A 9,323-nucleotide genomic window follows, 5' to 3' on the forward strand; every position below is an offset into this window, starting at 1 on the left:
GGAGGATTGCTCATCGTATTAAGGAGATCGCTCTTTTGAGAAGGTTGCCTCCATTACAAAGATGGATTGAAGATTGGTGAATGCCAGTTTGCTTAGTGAGTTGAGAGAGCAAGGAATTTTTGTTAGGGAACTACTTGAGTTATAGTGTACACACACAAGGTACTAAAGGTGATAATATTGTATGAAGTAGACAAGACAAAGGTGTCATTCAAGTCTTTTAGCACAAGTCTACTATGATTGCTGGTGAATTTAAATGAGGAGACACCAAAGCTAATTGGTAGCCATGAAAAGGGAAAGTTTGTCTAGAAGGAGTTGTTTCTGAAGAAAGAAGAAAAATTGTAGAACATTGTGTGAAGTTGTTAGTCATAGATTAGTGGTCTATGGTGTACCTCTGTGCAAGTGGGAGTGTGTGCAATTCTTGTAAGAGAAGAAGATTGTTGCTAATGTATGACACTGATGTTGACAGTCAAGGATAAATAAAGTTGTAGCAATTGTTAAACAAAAGAGATTTTAATATATATTTCTAAAAATATTGGGTTTTATGGGCTTAGTATTAGTTGTTAATGATCTTATTATTAGATTAGAAGGTGTGAGGGTGTGCTAGAGGTTGTAGTCATGTCACAAACTTGGGTTGTCAGAGATATGTGTTGTGGGTTCGATTGAAAGTGTTTGGTTTGGTGGTGAGATAATATGACTGTCTAAATGTGTTTTTTTCAATAGTAGTCATGCAAAAGAAAATTATTGAAATGACACCCCTCAAGAAATTTTTGTTAATAGTATTTTGGAGATTTTTCATGAAAATGGCATTGTTGGATGGTTGATTAATGGACTATTAGTTGTGTTTGACACACCAAAGATTTTTTGGTTTAACATATTGATGGATCATGTATCTGAAAAGGATTCCTATAGAACTGGTGAGTATAGCGGCTAGGGTACCCATGTATCTTGGTAGATGGATTTCTTTTTATATGGACTCAATAATCAGTTTACATGTAGGTACAAAAGGAGAAATGCCCAAAGTGATGATGGTTTCCTTATAATGTTGATTTGTGGCCATTGGAACTAGTGAGTTTTTTATTTGAAAAGTGATTGTGTGTTAAGTTTATGGTGATTTTGGAAGCATTTGTGAGTGAGGTTTGTGGTGAGCCAAAACCAGTTTAGTGCAAAGTTCGGGGTGATATGGAAAACCACTTGTGTGATGTTTGTGAAGCTATTGGTAAGATTGAAAGCACTTAAAATATCAATTATGGGTAATTTGTAAAAACCTAAAGTTATTGTGATTTAAGGGAAACAATACGAATGATGGTGCTTGATGACTGATTCTAAATCGGTACTAAACAAGGCTTTAGGCCAGGACCCATCTATCCTTGATTATGGGGGGATACCTAAAAAAAAATTGATAATTAATTTATGGGGAATGTTAGAAAATAAATTAATTATCCCACGTATGGTGGGCCTAACATAGACTAAGGAGAAATTTCTGCATGTGTTCAATACAGAGCAACCAGTCACCGTCCATCTCAACCACCATTATAAATATTTCAGCTAATTCTATGCTATAGTATAGTTAACATTTAATATATATATTCCTATCCTTAAAACCGCTCTGCTTCTTTTGTTTATCAACTTGATATTAGATTTTTTTTAATTTTTATTTTAACGTAAATAATATATCTTGAATAAAAGTAAACATATTGAGTGCCTTCTATATATTTTTTATAATCGAGATTACAGAGACGATGAAGTCAAATTTCAACCAAGGTTGAAGGCAAATCCGTCAACTTTCCCACCTCGTGCGTAGTTGCAATCGGAGAAGACGTGCGGACAAATGACACATTTTATTATAATAACGGATGATGTTTCCACCTATAACAACTCCATATTGCTAGTCTATATCATATCTGATCATATCTTTACGCACCAGATCTTCTATTTCTTCTTTTCTCGAATCTGTAATTGAGAAAAATGAAAGCCAAAAGAAGAATGGATCTGTTAGCACTCAAGCGTTTGAAACGTTTCATTTTAGTTCTTGTTATGTTCGTTTTCCATGGCAACTGCGACTTATTAATTGCAGGTGGAGACACCCTCTCTGCTGGCTCTTCTCTGAGAGGAAACCAGACCATCATTTCTGAAAATGGTACTTTTGAATTGGGGTTTTTCAATCCCAATGGGACCACGAACTGGTATGTTGGAATCTGGTATGCTCAGATCCCTGACAACAGCATCATTTGGGTGGCTAACAGAGAAACTCCCATCAGAAATATGCCTGGCGTTTTTATGCTCTCTGCATCTGGTTATCTCACTATCTCTGATTTGGAAGGAGAAGTCATTTGGTCGAGTAATGATACTCAGCAAACACAGGCATCAATGGCTACCATACTGGACTTTGGTAATTTTGTTCTTTTAGGAGTCCAAATCACTTATGAGACCGTGTGGGAGAGTTTTGCGCACCCCACAGATCATTTCATGCCTACCATGAAGCTCTGGAAAGGCATGAAGTTATACTCGTGGAAGAGTTCGGTTGACCCATCGCCTGGGCCTTTCTTTCTGCATATGAATCCATCCCCAGAAAGACGGACTTTATTCTGCATTATGAAAATGGCGTTTCATATTACAGCTCGGGAGAGTGGACTGGTAGCTTCTTTACCACTTTGCCAGGGGCAAGAGCTGGGTCAACTTACATGGATGAATTCGCAGTGTTTTCTCCCACAAGAATGTACTACAAATATTGGCTTACTCCCAAAGCTGGAAAGATGATGCAGATGCAAGTTCTCAAACTGAACGGCGAGCTCACAGTTTACACTTCGGTTAATAATAACAGCTGGAACCTCATTTGGTTTCAACCCCAAACAACATGCGGCGTGTACGGAGTATGCGGGGCTTATGGAGTCTGCTTCACCCAACAAAACGTGGAGTCATGTAGCTGTATGGATGGCTTCCACCCAAGAAACGCTGGTTAAGCGGCTGTGTTCGAGATACTCCATTGAATTGCTCCTCCACCGATGGTTTCCTCCAAATCACCGACAAGTCCATATCTGATAAAGAAGATGTTCAATATATTCAGGAGTCGTTGAGTCTTGAAGCATGCAAAACTGCTTGCCTCAACAATTGCTCCTGCGCGGCCTTTGCATTCACCGATTCAACTGTTTGTAAATTGTGGTTTGGCGATCTATTAAGTATGAGGGCCAAGACCACGACTTCATCTGATGGCCAGCTCTTCTTCATTCGATTGGCTGTTTCTGACGTGTCACAGTTGTCAGCCGACAAAGGAAGCAGCAGCAGCAGAGTAATTGCACTCTCCATTTCGATTCCTTTGGGGATTGCTGTTTTGAGCAGTCTGCTCACTGTTGCATGGTTTATTCACCACAAGCGGAGGAGACTCGTTCAGAACACTCTAACATCGCTCACAATGTTCACCTACAAAGAGCTCAAAATTGGGACCAACAATTTCGCCCATAAGTTGGGAGAAGGAGCATTTGGTTGTCTTCAAAGGGTCTCTTCTAGATAATACACTTGTGGCTGTGAAGAAATTGGAGGGTTCGGCACAAGCAGAAAAGCAGTTCCGTGCGGAAATAAGCACCATTGGAAACATACATCATGTTAATTTGGTGAGGCTCAGGGGATTCTGCGTAGATAGATCTCATAGAATACTTGTTTACGAGTACATGCCAAATGGGTCTCTCAACTCCTTTTTAATACACAAGTCCAAAGACACAGACAAGGTATTGGACTGGAAAACCAGGTTCGGAATCGCTTTGGGCACATCAAGAGGGTTACTTTATCTCCAAGAAGAATGCAGAGATCGTATCATCCATTGCGATGTCAAGCCTGAAAATATTCTTTTAGATGCAGATTTCTCTCCAAAAGTGGCTGATTTTGGACTGGCAAAGCTTGTTGGGAGAGATTTTAGCAGAGTGTTGACGACGACAAGAGGAACGAGAGGGTATTTGGCTCCAGAGTGGTTGAATGGGGTGCCAATAACAGTGAAGGTGGATGTTTACAGCTTTGGGATGACCTTGCTCGAAATTGTTTCAGGCCGACGAAATAATGATTTGAGCGTTAATCAATCTCAACACTACTTTCCGACCTGGGCAGCAACTAAAATTCAGAAAGGAAACATAATGGATATTGTGGATGAAAGGATTGTAGACAAAGTGGATACTGAAGAGGTGAGGAGAGCAATTGTGGTAAGCATTTTGTGCATTCAAGAGGATGAGAATGGGAGACCAAGCATGGCTCAAGTTGTGAAGATGTTGGAAGGCATATTACAAGGCAACATGAAACGATATGAAATGTCCCTCCAAGCGCTCATTGATGATCATTGAGTAGAATATAAATGAAGCAGAGTTGTTTAAATATTACTGATTTTTCCAACCATATACATATATATGTCTAAAGTTGATTAATAAGTATTAGTCTTAATTGAAATTTGATGTTGTATTATCACTGTTAGTATTCATACATAAACTATATTTGTTGAGAATTAATGTATGAGTCTTACTCCCATGCACTTTATCTTTGTTGCTGTGTACCTTTTTTCTCTTGAAATGCGAAGTCTAATGATCACAATTGTTCAGCTTCTTGTTCAGCTTCTCATGGATCTTCACTTGAAGGTTGTATATAAATGTATAAATCGATATCTACAGTTATGTACTGTATTGTATTGTATATTGAATTAATAAAAAAATGATTTCTTGCTGGAGTGTGGACATAGAAAAATTTACCAAACTACGATAAATATTGTGTCTCTTATTTATTCATTTTTTGTTGTTTGAAATTTACAACTGATATTAGAGCCAAGGTGAAGTATTGATTGTAGATGGTGTCAAGTAATTGTATTTATATCGATAGACAAAAGAGGAAGATTCAGAGGAGGAAGCTAGATTTGTTTCCTTCTCACCTCTTGATGCAGTTGTTGCTACGATTGGCAAAGAGATAGAAGGGAACAAAGAGGTCAAGAATCGAGAGGATTTTCTTAAAAAGGAAATTGTTACTCGAAAAGAGGAGATTTTGATGCTGAAAGAGTTGATTTGTTGTTTGGAGAAAGTTGTGAAAGAGAGCTCGAGTTTTCTGAACAAAGAAGAAACAAAGAGCTAAAGATAGAATTGGTTAAGCTCCATAGAATTCTTATTGAGTTAGGAACTGATAAGGAGAAATGTGAAACCGAAGAGTCCATACAAGATGGAGCAGCTGGAATTGAAGGCAAAGCTTCTGAGAAAATGGTGCCATGGAATAGGCCTATGTTTCTTGAGGTTGTCAATGTAATGCCCCACTAAGGGATCCAAAGAATTAACCTAGAATTTCACTTAGTTTAGAAGCAATTTTTTTTTTTTCTTTAAAGTAAATACCACATATAACTTATGCACAATAACGAAAGCAATAGTAATGCCCATCTGAAAGTAAACATAACATACATAACAGATTACATTCTTTAAGGATCCCTTAACGTGAATTACATCTAAGTCAACTAACATACATGAATCCATCCAGCACAACATCCACATGAAATAATAATGATACATCCAATATACAAATGTCCTTTCTGAATTACATTCCAGAATGCACAATCATCCACTGTACATGTCACAGGGTATGATAGGCACAAAGAATATACATATATAGAATAAGGTACATCATCCTATTCTAATCCATGATACATCAAGTAAAGACAATCACATGATACACCATCATAGAAGATATAAACATCCATCATAAAAATTAAACGTAATAAACTAAGTGCACGGTTCCTTCCAACTGTTAATAGCATCATTAGACCATCGTGGATCCTAGCCATCCCTCCATGCGTAACATTCCAAATCACCGAAGAGATCATCATTACTAACATAGTAGGAATGTCACTTCTAATAAATACAACATCATATGTAGAAAGTAATCTAACATGCAAATAAAAGCATAAGATAACATCATCTAACATATGCTAATTATCAATGAAAAAGGATACATATCCACCATCATGAAGGACACATCAACCACGATGTCTCAATGAATCTCAAAATGATAAGAGTGAAAAATACACTACCACCCGACTGCGTGGTACCAAAGTGGTCCACTCCCACTGTGTTGAGGAGATAATCTCAAGTCCCAAACATGCTATCAAAATCACATAGCACAAATCTCCATAAGTCTAGGAATCCTAAAAGTATACTAACTCAAAGGTTCCAATCACAAAACTGACATCTAATCCCAGAGGCACACAATGACATGTAGGAACCTACTATGCAAGCGAGAAAGTATCATCGCATTTATCACATACAAGTTATATTGGTAGTTAGCTAAACTCCACGGGTTCATACTGATTTCATGCGGCCACTAGTATCCTCTCATACTGACGAGGCATACTACAGAATGCAAGGTTGCAACCATGCGTCTCACTACTCCCATCCTAGCCTGTACAAGTGCTCAAGGCATGGGCAAGAAAAAAACACTTATCTTTTTAGGTTCATTCAGTTAGTATTAGGTGTGAATGTTATCACTTATTAATCCAACTTACAATGAGTTACCCAGGCAGCCTCTTAGGGCCCCGGCCCCCATTGCAAGCCACTTCCCGTCACTACATGAAGATATCCTACCCTAATGCTCATGGACTCATAAATCTCAAAATCACAAAAGATAATTCATAGTAAAATCATCAAATATGCATAAAAGCATCAAATCTCCATGTGCAAACATCCATAGAAAATCATGAACACAACAGCTCTCTATTGGCAACTGAAGTATCACTGATAATCAAATATCCAATGGTTCTCAATAACCAAAATATATATCTCAACCATACTAATCGAAGACTCCAAAAATGGTTGAGTCAAACATGTCACAACATGACATCATCAAGAATAAATCCACATCTTAGTCCCATCATGGCGACTAGAAAATAATCAAGGATAACTGATCGATGACCAAAATAATGGTTAGGTCAAGAGTCCCATACACAAGAATCTCAACTATAAAAATTAGTAATCACATCCAATACATAGAGCATTCCATCACAAACCATGGTTGGGTTTATAAAGATCGAGATTAAAACATCATCATGACATCACAATCACATAACCCCCAAGCCTCTGGTAGACGTCCTATACTGGTCAACACTAGTCAACCCAAAACTCAAAACAATAGCATAAAGAATACACAATGTAAACACATGTTTTGGTTTTGCTAAGTTTTCAAATTTGAATTTAAAAGTCTCAGTTTACGTTTTTTCCAAATTATATTAAGTGGGGAAATTTCACGTTTTTCCTAACCCATGTATTTTTTTGATAGATAAAAGTTTCTCCCCAAAACTATTAGACTCAATTTTCTAATTGATCTAATAATATTTTTTTTATATAACATTGTTTGAAAATTGACACTCTCAATAAATCGAAACTTCGATTATATATTCTAATAACTAATCTTAATTAAACTGAGTTTAATTAAATTAATTATTAATATCTCTTCATAATTGACAAGCTCAATATCAATATTTTAAATCATTAAAAGAGTGATCCATTAATTTAGAACTTTATAATATTCATTTATAATTAATTATATATATATATATATATATATAATAACATATTGCAACAAAATCAAGATTCATATCCAAATCTCATATGAAATAATGTTGCAAATAAAACATTATATAATTTAAAACCAAACTCAAATCGCAATGCGATTTTGAAATTGTGCGGCCCAATACATCCACACCGCAGGTACACTGCGGATCACAGGTACACTACGGTCGCAGGTACCCTACGATGTCATAGGCCTACGGTGGGTGGGGTATATAATACCCGCCCAACATCATATATATATATTTTTAACACAATTTTCAATAACATTTTTTATAAAAACATTCCCATGTGATATGAAATACTATTAACATGAAACTCTATTGCAATTTGACATTCGATTATTATATAAATAAATATATATATGTATATATACATATGTATGTATATATATATATTTATATATGGGTATATATATGTATATATATGTGTATATATATATATATACACACGCTGAGTTTATCGCCATCACAGCACATACATACATACATACATACATACATACATACATACATACATATATATATATATATACGTATATGTGTATGCAGATTCAAGAATATACACAGTTTACTTAGAAATTCTAATTTTTAGAATTTTCCTTTAAATCTTTGATCTTCAAATTTATCCAATAAATAATCTAATGGGTTTGGCTATGAATTTAAACCCCAGACCCATTTTCTTTCAGATCTATGCATATAAAGATTTCCAAATAAATTCAATTGCCCATATTGAGAACGCATACAATAAAAATATGAAATTCCTCAGAAGACATATGGAAGACATGAAGAAGACAAGGAATGCAAGATGCAGAAATAGCATAAGTAAAATCACAAGAATCTACCCAGATTCTGATGCTAATTCGCTCTTCTTCAAAAAACCCGTAGAGCAAGCTCCCTTCTTCATAATTCTCGAATCCTCCAATGCTCCAATTGCACTCCAATCGCTATGTCTAAGCTTCTAGGGATGCCTGAATATAAAGAGCTCTCAGGAAACCTCTAGAATGTTTCTAGAAATAGCTGGAAGGTGTCACCAACTAAGCATGGGTATTTTCCATCCTTCAAGATAAGCCATAGGGTTGTAGACACCATGTGCTTAATTGATGCATTAACCCCTGTGTTGTTGACACTTGAGAAATAGAGAAGTGCGCTAACTCCCATGCAAGCTTATAACTCTAATTTACTTTTTATATAATTTCTATTTAAATATTTATAACTTTCATTTTAACTTTTATAACTTTTATTATTATTATTTATTTATTACTTTATTATTATTTTATTATTATTATTAATTTTAATTTCTAATTTTCTTTTATTTAATTCATTTTTCCTCAATAATTCACATTTAATTAATTACAATCAAAATATCAAATAACATGATATTTTATATTAATCTTCTCAAATAATTAATTTATTAATTCAATCCATTTATTAAGACTTAATTAATAGAAAATTCACCATAGACCTCCAAGATAAAATATGAAAACCCATCGTAGACCAAATCATACAAAATCAGTCTAAAGGGTTAAAAATCACGAAATATGTCATCCGACACATTCGGTGGGTACTCAACTCTGATACTTGTCCTAACTCACTTGGACAAATGGTTTAAGGGTTTGGGATTTGGACTTGAGAATTTATCTCCCTTCTCTTATCATTGACATAGTATAATAGGGTACACTCATCCTAGCAATTCAAGGAAGTCGATACCTAGTACCTACCACCTGCAAAAAAACTATGCATGTACATACAA

General features: G+C 35.6%; 1 pseudogene; it reads left to right on the forward strand.

The window, feature by feature from the left end:
- Positions 1-1,958: 1,958 nt before the first annotated feature.
- Positions 1,959-4,698, forward strand: LOC149554216 (G-type lectin S-receptor-like serine/threonine-protein kinase At2g19130 pseudogene; annotated as a pseudogene).
- The last annotated feature ends 4,625 nt before the right edge of the window (positions 4,699-9,323 follow it).

This window comes from Cupressus sempervirens, chromosome 6 (genome assembly GCF_028749045.1).
Source record: "Cupressus sempervirens isolate cs-2001-9-10 chromosome 6, ASM2874904v1, whole genome shotgun sequence".
Classification (NCBI taxonomy): domain Eukaryota; kingdom Viridiplantae; phylum Streptophyta; class Pinopsida; order Cupressales; family Cupressaceae; genus Cupressus; species Cupressus sempervirens.